Raw genomic sequence first — 13432 nt, forward strand, 5'->3', positions numbered from 1 at the left:
CTGAGTAGGAGGAAGGTTGTGAGTGGTGGGGGCAGAACAGGTGGTGGTGGTTGGTGTGGTCACCAGCTCGTCGGCTGTGTCACCAGCTTATCCTCTATTTATTGTAGCGAAGCATTTGGCTTGGTGTCTCATGCAAAGTTCGTAGGAAAACAAATTCAAATTGGTTTGGCTCAGAGCCTGTCACGTGGATTGGGAGCTGTCTGTGGGACAGTAAACCAAAGGCAATGGTGATCAGCTGTAGCCTGAGCTGGAGGAGGGGGTCTAGTAGTGGGATGGCAGAGGGAGAAGTGTTAGGACCTGCTGGACATCTTCATTAATGACCTGGAAGAGGGGGGTCAGCACCATGCCAATAAAAGGTCACAGTAGGTACTAAATGAGAAGGAGTTGCACACAGCAGTGAGGACAGGGAACTGCTCGAAGGGGCCCAAGGGTTAGAAATCTGGGCAGGAAATGACAAAATGAGATTCAGTTCAGAGACGTGCAGCTAATCGGTGCGGGGAGGAAAGAGTCTGAAGCCCAGGAAGTGGCAATGGCTGTGAGAGACCTGGGGCGACAAGGGACAGCCGTTCAGAGTGGAGTGTGCAATGTGATCTGGCAGCTAGAAAGGTCACTGCGATTGCAATGCACATGCTGTGACTTCGCATCACAGAACAGCTTGGCGGAAGCCCCTCTCTATACAGCGCTGGTGAGATGCACCCCCCACCCCCCAGCTCTCTGAATTGCTGCATTCATTGCTGAGCTGAGCACCCCATTTCTAGCAAGAGGGGGAGTCCATAGGCAGGTCACTAAGGTGTGTAAGGGTCTGGAAGAGATGACTCATGGGGAAAGATTAAAAGAGCTAAATATGAAGAACAGAATTTGGCTCAATGATGGCCACATGGTGGACATGAGAATTGGCTAGCGGCATGTGAAGTGTGAGCATCACGGAGGAGCAGGAATTGTTTTGGGTGATCCAAGGGGCTGGACTGGTGGCAATGGGACAGAGCTGAGCAAAGGGACATGTGGAGAGGCTTATCTGGAGAGGCTTCCTAGCTGTGAGATGTGGTAGCCTGTGGCCTGCCTCCAAGGGAAAGGGTGGGAAACTAGAAAATGTCCCATAGGGAGCAATCCTGCACTGGCCAATGGGGATGGACAAGTTGGCCCAAGAGAGCGTTTCCAGCTCTAACATCCAGGTCCCTTTGGTATTTGGGGGGTTATTTCTCTTCCTGGTTCTCCTTTCCCTTGCTTCATCTGAGCTCTTCCAAGGGATCTCCAGGGGAGGTCATCCCTTCCAAACACCTCCCCCCACACACACGCCTTCTGGAGTTCTTTATAGGATCCCCAGCAAAGGATCCCCCCTGCCCGCCCTCCCCCTGCCCCCAGACCGGGACCTGCTGCAGGTTTTGTAGACAACAAACTTAGCTTACATGTTCTGATCTGAAAATGCTCTGGTTGCCAGAGACCTTCCTATTTGCAGCTTCCAAGTCCCACAGTGCGTGTGGGCGGCAGATTGGAGGAGAGAATAGCCCACAAATGTTCAGTTACACTATCTCCTTCCTTCCCAACAGGGTTCGGCCCTGCAACAAAATGAAACGTACACTCCCTCCCCCGCCCTCCAGCACACTGTAAGAGAGAGAATAACTCAGCCTGCTGCCCTCCGACCAGGCTCTCCTAAGTCGAGTGGAAATTATTCGTGACAGGTGTAAAGGACTGGCCACTGCTGGTGGTAACTAATGGCTACAAAGCTGGCTGTGACTAAGGAGTAAAGGGCAGGGGCGACACGGCTCTGAGCCTTTGTGAAAAGGGAGGGGAGGGAGAGAGCAGAGCTGAGGGATGGCACTGCAGCCTTTCCTAGGACGCAGAGTTGGTGAGCTCCCTGCCAAGGCATGGGCATCAGCACTCAGGCCCTATGCCTGTCTTTGGTTTGGGGGTCTGGTGCGGTGACTAGCCCGCCACAGAGGTGGGATATGCAGCGGCCTGGCTTTAACACTGTCACTACCATCGCTTCCTGCTCCCACCCACTGTACCACCACAGCCTCCCTTCTCCTGCTCCGTCCACTTCCTGCCGCAGCCCCCACCACCTTCTCTCTGCCCACTGCCCGTGCTGCCCCACCACCAGGCCGCCTCCAGCCTGCGCACATGACAATGGAGAAGAAAGGTCCCTGCAGACCTGTAGTGGAAAATGACCTATGTCCATACGTATGTGTTCCTCATACTGTGTGCGCATTCCTTCTATCCATTCCTGGCTCTGTTTGTCCATTCCTAGTATTGTGGGTGTCCACTGCCTCAATTACTATGTGTATAATGCTTGTATTCATCCTGGGTACTGTGCGCATCCAGCTGACATAATGTATGTGTGCATGTGTCCATGTCCATGCCTGGGACTGCGTCTATGGTTTGTACGGTACCCATTGGCAGCATTTGATGCACCCACTCCATGTATTGTACATACGCTTTGTGTATCCATTCTGTGCATTGTGTTTCTCTTCCATCCACCGCATCATCAGACTGTTGTGACAGGTGTTCATGCTCTGAACTGAGCCCTGAATGAGATGATAAGAGCTTGGGGAGGGTGCTGGCCTTTGCACCAAGCTCTAGTGACCATCGCTGAATCTCGCCTCGTCTTGGACACTGTCCAGGTGCAGGACAGCGCAAGCCGATAATTACAAGGTGCCCACATTCAAGAGATGTTGCAAACAAAACCATGCTCCCTAGAATGCCATTGCAATCAGAGTGCAGACAAGTAACGGATCGGAACAGCATTTATTCATTAAAATTCTTCAAGTGAAAAACATCCCCTTGATATTCCGGCATTTTGCTTCTAGTCCAAAGCAAAACCCAATGTGCACAGCAGAGAGAGGGGTAAAGCCAAACAAGGGAACATTTCTACCTTGCATCTGTTACAATGATTGCATCAGCCTTAATTACAATAGAACTTTCCACCTTTAAAGCATTTAGGCACATGCAGTATTCTCAAGCTCCCTATCTTCGGCTGGCTTCATCTTTGAAATGGTTTTTCCATGCATTCAAAACAGTTTGTAATTAACAGTTACATTGTTTTCCTTTGAATGTTCCCTGAGATGCAGAACGCAGAGAGTGAGAGAGATGGGGAGCTAAGTGACTCGTTGATATGACTGGGGATTAGTTTGCTTTCAAGAAATCACTTTTTCCATTTTACAGAGAATTTTGTGCTAGCGAAAGGTTAAGGGTGCCGGATTGACAGCCCTGGAGACTCAGCTGATCTGTTTATCACAGAGTAGGTACAGCCTGGCAGCACAAGCAGCTCCCCATCACTTCAACAATGTGCCTTGCCTCTGGGGCCAAGAGGGGAATTTGGTCTCCGTGGCCCAGTCAATCTTTGGTGTCTCTTTTCAGGCCTCCACCAAGGGGGGCAATTCGTGCCCATGGAGATGGTGATCCCTCTGTTGTGGCCACTAGGAACCAGATTGCAGCCATCAGTTCATTTCACACATGGGCCACTGAACAGCTCTAAGATAGGAATGACTTTTGTCCACAGTCTGGAACAGCACCAGGGACATTGGCGTGAAATACATCCACCACCTGAGCCAGCCAGTGGCCCAGCCCTTCCCCTGCAGAGCGTAACACAGATTTGCTCTTAATGCTCATCCCCTATAAATCCCAAAGTCAGATAACAAGCTCCCTGTCTGTAGTTCTGGTGCAAACCCTGGGCAGGAGGGCTGTTCCCTCCATCTGTTCTTCTCTAGACAATCTGCCTTTGAAAGTCTTTGTGGCACAAATCTTGGAGTATGAGTAACTGAGGCAGCACCTGGATATTGTTTAACAGATGAGAACACACATTTTTCAGGCAAAGAGCTTTTCCTTCCCTTTCCTGCATGTATATTTTTTAATCTAGAATTTATATTTTCAGGAGGGTCCTACCAACTCTTCAGATTTGAATGATTAGTGGGAAGCAGGAGGGTGCCCTAGTCTGTGTGTTGCTTCCAGGAGATACCCTAGCTCCATTCCTATTTAAGAGTGCACACCCATTTTTGTTTCCAAGCAACGGTGCCAAGACGTCAGTTCACTAAGTTACCTCTGTTGTGTCATATTGCTTGACAGCATGTCAGGTTGTCCCGTAACTGCAGAGATACAACCTGCCATGCCCTACCCTATTCCCACGCTAATGCCATTTGACATGTCACAGTTATTTGCTGACAGCCATAAGAGCTTGTGAAGTGGCCTTGCCTAGTGACAGAGAAGGGGAATGGGAGTCAGGACTCTAGTCAGCTCCCATCTCTGTTCACTGGATGATGTTGGGCAAATCACAGCCTCTCTCTGTTTGTCTCTGTTCCCCTGTCTGTAAATAGGTGTAAAAATATGTACAACACCTACCTCACCAGGGGCCTGCTGGGAGGCAGATACCATAACGGTGTTGGAGGGAAGTAGAGATGATGGCATTCCCATCCACCTGCCAAAGAGGGGAGCCAAGCATGATGGTCATCCCTGGAGGCATCTGCATGCAATAAGCTCCCAGAATGCTCTTTCCTGCTGCAGAGTCACAGCACCAATAGTTTGGTGGAGCACTCTTGGCATCTTCTGTCCTCAGCCATTAAACATCTGCCCCCCCTCAAAGCTCCCACCCCCTGCATCATCCTGGCAGGATCACCCTGCTACCCTGACAAGCCCTGGCAGATGAAACGTGAAGGCAGAATGCTCGAACGCTGGCGGCACAAATCCTGCTCTGTATTTAATCAACAACAGTGCAGGATTCCTGGCAACCGTGTGCCCCGCCAGTGAAGGAGGCCAGAAGAAACCTCCTCTTCCCCACCTCCATATCTGCATGTCTGGTTGAACCGTTCTGAATAAAGGAGCCAATCAATCTGAAGGGCCTTTGCCCAGCCTCGGCCCCAAGTGCCTCTCTGGGAGGAGCCCTCATCCCACTTGGCTGAAAAGATCAAACACATCCGAGACGGTCTCCCTGGACCCAAGGACCCCTGTAAAAGCAGTGACCATTCCAGCTTTCTAACTGGAGTTTGGTGCAGTCACTCAGAGTCCCTGGAAGGCATGACGGTCACTACAAGGGAAATAAATCCCCGCTCCCCATGGCTGATGGTAGCCAGAGAAGAGCCTCTGCATCCATTCCTAACCACGCTCAATGTCTCGTCTAGCCGCACCACAGGCAGTTCCATATTCTGGTTGGCTTTCGGGAAACATCACTTAACCTCAGTGCTCTCTCCAGCTACCACCCTACAGCTGGTTTCCCTTTCCTGGGCAAAGTTACCGACAAGTGGTGGCAAGCAAACGCCAGCAACGCTTGACCTCTGCCAATATCCTACACCCTTCACAATGAGGGTCAGACTGGGATGTGGCAGGGATGGTTCTGGTTGACCAAACACCGTGATTCCACCGTGGTGTCTATTGGCAATCACGGACCCCTGTCTCACAAGGTGCCGCCGACTTGAGTACAAGACTTAGCAGGAGTGGATGGTGCAGCAGCACTGAACTGGCTTTTGTGATTTGTCTCCATCAGATCTGGGACAGTCATTTGTCTCTCAAAAGAGCTGCCACATGGGGAGTCACTTCCTGTCCCTTGTAGACCATTCCCCTAATGCATGAGACTGGATCACCCCGATCTCAGCCACAACGCTGCAAAAGTTGTTATTGATCATAATGTTTTCCAGCATCCAGCTGTAGTGTAATAGGGATTCTGTATATTTGCATTTGCAAAACACTGGGAAGCATCTGACTCCCTGACTTCCTGCAGGAGGCCACGGTTGCTGCAGGCAGATTCACCCCCACCCCCACTCCCTGTTAGTGGGGTTCAGTTTACAGGCCATTAACTTTGTGGTGTGACCCCATCTTCTCTCATGTGATGGGACTGAGTAAGTAGGAGGGCACTGGGCCTTCCCATAGGGAGAGTCCTAGACTTCATCATGCTGAGAAAGCCCGGTGCTGAAGGCTGACTTGCTCCCCTGTGCCCACCTACCTCCCCACCCTTTTTGTCTCTTGTGCCACAAGGGCCCTTGGAGTCCCTGCAGTGCTGACGGCAGGCATGTTTCCTGGAATACCCACCAGCCTGGGGTGCAATAACTGAGTTATAGCACATCCCCATCAGAAAGACGTTTCTTTTCCTGAACTTGCAGTCCAGTGCCGGCTGCAGCTGCTGAGATGGTCAAACAACACACAGAGGGGAGGGTACAAGGACAGCACCAGGCTGGGTGCAGAAAGGCTTTCAGATTGTCCCATCTATAGCCTAGCAGTGAGGCCACCAGCATGGTTAGGGTCTTATTCCAGCTTTCAGATGAATGTTGCCAGGAGAAGTGGTGGCCTGCCCCATGTTCCCTGTATATCTCGCCCACTGGCCAGCCTGGGTGAGGGTCCTTTCCATCTCTCATCTCTAGGAGTCTCACTGCCCCCCACTCCACCATGCACCCTGCCTTGCTCTCCTGTCCCGTGCCCCTCTCTCTCCATCACCCTCTCCTCTCCTCTTTCTCATGCTGCCTCCATTTCTCCCACCCTTCCTGCTCCCCTCCCTCTCTGCCTTTCCCTCTCTCTCCCCCCACCCCCTCCATCTGTTATTTCTTTTGCTGTCTGGTGTTATTGACTGCCACAGGGCATCATACTGAGTCAGGCAGTGGAGTCAGTAGTACTTACGTACGAAGGTGATGAGAGTGTTGGAAAAGCTGAAGGAGAGTGAGACTGGATGGCGCTTGGGGAAGGGAGAGGCCAGGGCATCCAGACAGCTGCCAGGGTCTGACACATGCAGTTACTTTAAACAGATCTCATGAGATTTGTTGGTGGCAATAGATCATCAGCTGGATCTATCTATCTGTCACTATCATATCTAGGCTTACACCCCACCCCTATGAAATCCCACAAACCTGTTGAATGGCCCTGCAGTGACGTCTTTTGAGGTATGTGCTTTTGTAGGCTCTGATGTCATACAAGAGCAGCCAATCAGAGTTACTGTTGTTTCAGGAAGTACCACCTTCAGGGAGTGGAAGGAGAAAGACATTCAGGAGCTATGTCAGATTCTCCGCCGCAGATTTTTCTCATAGTATTAATTTTTAAAAGAATATTAAATTAATATTTTGCTTTTCTGTAGGCCCTTGTATCTAAGGATCTCAAAGCAGGTTATGAACATTAACTAAATCTCTCCACATCTCTGTGGGGCACCTTGTTCTTTTAACCCACTTTACAGGTGGATAAACTGAAGACAAGAGAAGAGACATACCTACTCAAGGTCACGAAGTGAGTCAATGCCAAGGGTCCTGGCTCCTTGTTCTCTGCTCTAGCCATTAGACAGCACAGTCTGTTAGGTGGCTCCTGGGCAGATTTGGTATATGCTTCCGAAAGGATGGGCTCAGTCTCTGTTACAAAATCCTCACCACTTCCAGCTTGGGACAAACAAATATGCAACATGTGAACACTGAGCTATGCCAACCTGAGAGAAATAACCATGCGTCCCAGCTCAGTGCCCTGGACAATGAGCAGCAAAGGAGCCCAGAGGCACTGAGGATTGCAGGCACATCTTGTGGGCCATGCAGGGTTTGCTGAAGTCATCTCATTATATCAGGGCTATGGTGGTTTTACAAATATCCACTGACCAGTGGGTACGAGGCAGAGATTGCTCCAACTGGCGTCCTGAGAAGGGCACAGTCTAAATGTTGGCCACAGCAGTCAGACCCCTGGGAGTCTGCACTGACAGACAGAAAGAGAAATTAGCTGAGGGGCAGCCAAGGCGTAAAGGCTCTAGGGGAATTTGGCTCTCATGGTACTCCCCACTCTCCGTTGTCTGGGAAGGTATTATTTTTGCACCACTTGAGGGAAAGTTGTTCTTTGCACACTTTGGGTATTTCTCATCAGGTCAAGGCCCAGCCTCCCTGGTTGTGGGTGCATATCACACCCTGGACATTTCTGCCCTCAGTTTGCACCCACAAAAATGAATCATGGGTCCATATCTAAGAACTTTCACCTCCAAGTTTGCACCTGCAGTTGGACATAGAACCTTAAGACATACTGCCAATCTGATTGCCTGTGTAATACCTCTAAGGAGGTCATCATGAATACCTAGGGCAATATATGAACATAAGAACAGCCATAGTGGGTCAGACCAAAGGTCCATCTAGCCCAGCGTCCTGTCTTCCGACAGTGGCCAATGCTAAGTGCCCCAGAGGCAATGAACAGAACAGGAAATCACCAAGTGATCCATTCCATGCCCATTCCCAGCTTCTGGCAAATAGAGGCTAGGGACACCATCCCTGCCCCTCCTGGCTAAGGGCAGAGCAACCCCTGTTCGGGAATGGGCATGTGCTGAGATCAGGGGTTGAGAGCAGTGAGTTTAAGGTGGTGGTTGTCTCTTCAATCCCTATGGCTTCATTTTGGGACAGATCATGGCAAATGAGTTATTACATGTCATGTCAGGAGGTCAGGCTGGCATGGCCTCTGCTGAAAAAGCTGACAAGGAACCGAGAACTGTAGTTTTTTAAATTAAACAACACATTCCGGGGAAGTCATATCAGCGTTTGTTGTCTTTCAGATGAGATGCAAACCCAGTGATCCGGCCACCACTGGTAATTAAAGATTCCCCTGGCACTGTCATCAGGACTCCTGGTCTTAGCCCCAGTGTCCTGGGCAACCCTAGATGCATTGGGCAGTTACATTTGGATACAGTGTTCTTCTTCACTTCCTGTCCTAAACTGTTCTGAGTTGCTGCACTATTCCACCCCAAAGAAGGCTACATTAGCATTGCCGGTATATCTCTCGCATCCTATCCTGAGCTGGTCACATAATTAAACTCTAATATTTGCAAATAGTTATTGGATGAAGTTTGCTGTAAATATTATTTACAACAAATTATTTAATTCTCTAACCCCCAGGTTGAAAGACTTTGTAAGAAAGATTGTCAGGTCTTTGCCGCAGTAGCTGTCTTTTTGCTCTGTCTTTGCACAGTACCTAGCATATTGGGGCCTTTCTCCAGAGCTGGGGTTCCTAGGCACCACTACAATACAAACAAACAAACACACAAACAAATAATGATGAGTTAGTGATACACAGGCTTTAAGGCTTATCTGTATTATACTCAGTAGAAGTAACCTCACGAGCAGGTTTCTGCAAAACCATACAAAAACTGTAGTGTACATGTCTGTTCTCATTTCACCCATATTTGCACTCCCAAAATCTTTCATATTTTTGTAACACTGCCTGAAAGTGATTATTCGGTTACATAATCGCAACATTTCACAGTTTCACTGTGGAAACAATTTTGCTTGAAAAGTTTAACTCATTTCCTCTGAAGGGTTTCCTATTTTCATACAAAAATGTAATAGCCCTTTCACAGATATGTCGCCAATTTCAAACTCACCCTGCAAGGTCAGATTTTGATTACATTTGAATTTCATTGCAAACATTTCACTGTCCTCTGCTCATTACTGATAGGTAGACTATGTCCTCTTGTAAGAGTCTGCAAGACCCCCCACCCTAATGATAATGATGTAGTTGGCTTTAGCACCTGGCATCCTGAAAGATCTTAAACACAGGGACCACTTCATCAAACACTAAATGCAGCCATCTCTGGGTGGGAAGGTGGCAGCCATTTACATAGAGCACTGCACCATTTGACACGATTCTGGGAGGGGAAGTGAAGCCATTGCAACTGCAGTTGTGAGTTCTAATACTCTCAAAAGACTTAGGGCCCCATTCCTGGCTGCAGAGATCCCCGGACTGTGGTCTGGGGAGCACTTGCTGGTGATCTACGGAGAGCTGGCTGGACACATGACACCAGCCCCTTCTCCTTGTTTGACGGGAATGGGAGGTCTCCATAAGGCGATCCGTCATGCTGAAGTCCTCACTCTGAACAAAATGAGGTTCTCCACTTTCTCCTTTACCAACCATTCAACTTAGCCCAGCCTCTCCTGCAGCCCTGGCCAAGAGCAAAATGCAGCATTTGCAGTGGACTCCCAGAGGGCTGGTGAAATGGCAGGCAGTCAAGATGCAACTGACCTTGTCTCTGTAGGTTTGGCCACGTGTAGGCAGAACAGCATAGGCAGAACATTAAATCCCAATTTTCTTGTTGGGCATAGATAATTGGTGAAAAATCTCTAAATCCGTGGCTGGCAGGTGAAGCCACTGCCAAAAAGAGAGAGAAAGAAGAGGTGAAACAAAGGACAGAGGGAGACCAAACCACAGGAATGAAAACCAAATTTCTCTGCTTTCCTCTCATGTTTTCATGTTGCTCCCCTCCTCCCCCCTTTCCCTTTTTTCCTCAGTCACCACATTCTTTCTGGGAGAAAGCGGCTGTTAGAAAACAGAGAGGAGAAGACATACACTGCTGTGGAATTATTTAACGAGCCAGAATGAATTGCATTTGAAATCATTTAAATGGGATCTGGGAGTATTTAACTGAAGCACAGGAACTTAACAAGAGTGGGAAAGGATCTTTGCGCTAATTGCCGGCAATGACATACCTACAGAGAGAGAACATGCTGCAATTTGTAAGCAAGTCTGTAATTTCAGTCTCAGGTCCCTGCCTGCCCTGGAATATGGCACGAATTCTCCGCTGGAGAGGAGAGAAGGGCTGCTAGCCACAGGTGACCGGAGATGGTAGAAGATGAAGCTCCAGTTAAAGAGTATTTAGCCAAACTTTTCACATTTTGTGGTGGGACTGAATAAAATGGGATAGAGATGCAAACCAGCCGGCCCTGGTTTGAGTCTGGGCTGTGCAATCCTCACACTCAAATGACTCATTTTGCAAAAGCAAACCCGCCCCTTTTTTTTGCAAAAGCAAACCCGCCCACCTCCAGTTCCTATGCTAAATCTCTCTGCCTGCACCCAGACTACCCTAAGATAGCAGGGATTTGCAATGCAGCCCGGCCCCACTGTAGAATGGGGCTGGATTTCGGGAAATGAACTAGAGTGAGGACTGCCCAGCTCATTGCACATATAGCACATGCAGCCGCCAGATACCAGTGGCTCTCATGCTCTGCCAGACTGACGTGATTAGACTCAGGAAGATCCGAGAGGGGCAAGGCTCCGTATCCCAGTGCCATCCAGTCCCCATCTGCTGTCTGGTGCTAAGGGACCAGGCCCCCTTGTGCTAGGTACATCACAGTTATATAACAGAGAGAGAGAGAGCCCCTGCCCCAGAGAGCTCAGCAGCTGAATGACAGGCGGCATGCAATAGGGCAAAACAGACAAACAAATAAAGTGGGGAGTGGTGGGGGTGGGGTGAAGTAACTAAAGGAACTGAGTTAATACTTGAAGAGCAGTTGTTCAGCAGGAATGCTCCCCTTGTGTACATGGGGAGTACACGTCTGCACTCCTTGTGCCCTCCTATTAGCGGAGACTACGTTTTGCATGAGCAAATTCTGTCCCACTTGCCTATCAGTTATAGGCTCTATTGCCTGAGCAGCTGGGTGCTGGCGCACACACCGTGTAGGTGCAGGGGTGTGCTCCCCTTAGACCCCACTAAAAACAGCCCCTACAATGCAAATCCAGTGAATGAACAAGCCAAGTGGATTCAGTGCCTGGAACCCACTGGCAGAGCCAAGGTTGCTGCTGGTCCCCTCCTAACAGAAGCTGACTATAGGCAGAAACTGTCTCAGGTACTAGTTAGATGGAAAATAATGGGGCTGTCTTTCCCCACAGTGCTGCTAAGTGGTTTCCCTCATTGGATGTGGATGCATCAGGCCACTGGATCTCCACTCTGCATCTCACGCCAGCAGCTGGGTACAGCCTCTGTGATGTGTCATTACTGTTTTCCTTCCTTTGCATCCCCCTGCCCCTCCCCACAATCCATCTCTAATGATGCTGCCTTTATTCTTTGTCTTGCAATCAGTTTTCATCTCAGTAATTCCCATTCAATGGCTAGTCCCTGATCTCTCTAATTGAGATCAGAGCTTAATACATTGGATGGGGGGAGGGGGACTACTTTTAATTTGCTAGGTTCCCATTAAGTCTTCTAATTACAAAATCTCCATCTTCCATCCTCCCAAGTTCAGAGAAAAACTCTCCGTGACTTCTGTTGGAATCTTCTTCTGATAAATTGGTACTACAGCCTCCTTGAACAGCTGTCCTCTTGAGCAGACATAGTAATTAATGTGAATAATAAATACATTCAAAGCAGGTTCATAACCCTCCGTTCTTGCACACAGACTTCCATTCGCATTGCAAGAGACACACATCAACGTTTCCACTCACAGAACAGGTCCAGAGGAGCTGCTTCAATCTAACAAGCCTGGTTTTCATTAGCAGTTCTTAGGCCCACAAGAAATCTTCATAGACAACGGGCCTCTTGGGAAATGGAGGCTCCTGATTGGCTGGAAATGAGGCCATGGGATAAAATAGTCATCACAAATTGGGCCACCAAGGACTTTGCACTTGTCACTATGCTGCTGGGCACTGGGAACATCATGGTGTCCATGAGGCTGGAGCTCACACTCACCTGCTCTAAAAACACAGGTGAACAGAGAATCTCTCTTAGTAGTACAGGGCTATTGACACACAGATGGGGGCGAACATGCATATACACACTCTCTCTAGCCAGTTCATTGCAATACGCTGCAGATAGACAAGCAGTCCCTCTAGTCAGACTCGGTGTCTGTGTGTCCTCACTCAGACTAATTGAGAGGAGCTGGGAAGAGAGTGGGGATGACCATATCCAATTGCTGGTTCACCTGTTTGCCTGGCTTTCGAGCATAGGAAGTAACACGTGCACCTGGAGCCGAGGCATAGACACAATACCAGGGGATGCCCAAGTCATGCTGATTAGAGGAGATGGCTGCTGCTCTCTGATAGGCGCAGCTGTAAGTGGCATACACCTGCTCCAATGCAGAGCTGGTCAATTAATGTAAACTATTGCCTGTGACATTCATTTGAATTTTTTAATACATTCGCTTGGGCTGTGCTCAAGTACCCACGGCCCAGCCTGCGCCCCCTTTGTATCCACATCACAATCTTACAATGAACGTTTGAGAGATGGCATTTTACAGGCACAAATGTTCTGCTTAAGCACATTTCAGGGGCACAGGCATGAGGATTTGTGGGAATCAAACTGTACATTTGCACATGCATGTAGTTGCACTGGAAGGTCTTGTGCACTCAGCCAGTCAAAGGGCAGAACTAACACTACTGTCTCCTTCCCCTGTGATTCTGCTGCAGCTGTGAGCAGTGGAAGGGCTCAAGTTTAAATGAGAAGGGTCCTCAACTAGGAAACTCACTTTCTCTTTGATCTGTGCTATGCTAGAGGTCAGAGTAGGTGATCACAATGGTCGCCGCTGGCCTTAAGTTCTATGAACTTTCCCCTTCTCCTCCATATGATCTATGTATCTACCGCATTTCTAATGCACCTGTCTCCATAGTATGTAAGTGTCCCCTAAGGGTGAGTTTGTCATTTTACCTACAGTGAAACTGAGGTACGGGAAGGTGAAGTGTGCCCAAAGTCACACTGTGAGTGGGACTGGGACCCAGGAGTCCTGACTCGCTTGCTGTAACC

General features: G+C 49.1%; 1 long non-coding RNA gene across 4 annotated transcripts; it reads right to left on the reverse strand.

Moving 5' to 3' along the window:
- Nucleotides 1–2681: 2681 nt before the first annotated feature.
- On the reverse strand, nucleotides 2682–12343 carry LOC122462220. 4 transcript variants are annotated; one of them, XR_006284642.1, is made up of 7 exons: nucleotides 12139–12343; nucleotides 9943–10068; nucleotides 8896–8941; nucleotides 7175–7337; nucleotides 6822–6928; nucleotides 4333–4408; nucleotides 2682–3766 (listed from the first exon to the last, which is right to left on the reverse strand). It is a non-coding gene; the product is annotated as an uncharacterized LOC122462220 (long non-coding RNA). The 4 variants fall into 4 exon arrangements; XR_006284643.1 differs by lacking the exon at nucleotides 12139–12343 and adding an exon at nucleotides 10267–10290; XR_006284644.1 differs by lacking the exon at nucleotides 12139–12343 and having other exon boundaries at nucleotides 7179–7337; nucleotides 9943–10217.
- Nucleotides 12344–13432: the final 1089 nt, after the last annotated feature.

Source organism: Chelonia mydas, chromosome 10 (assembly GCF_015237465.2).
Source record: "Chelonia mydas isolate rCheMyd1 chromosome 10, rCheMyd1.pri.v2, whole genome shotgun sequence".
NCBI classification, from domain to species: domain Eukaryota; kingdom Metazoa; phylum Chordata; order Testudines; family Cheloniidae; genus Chelonia; species Chelonia mydas.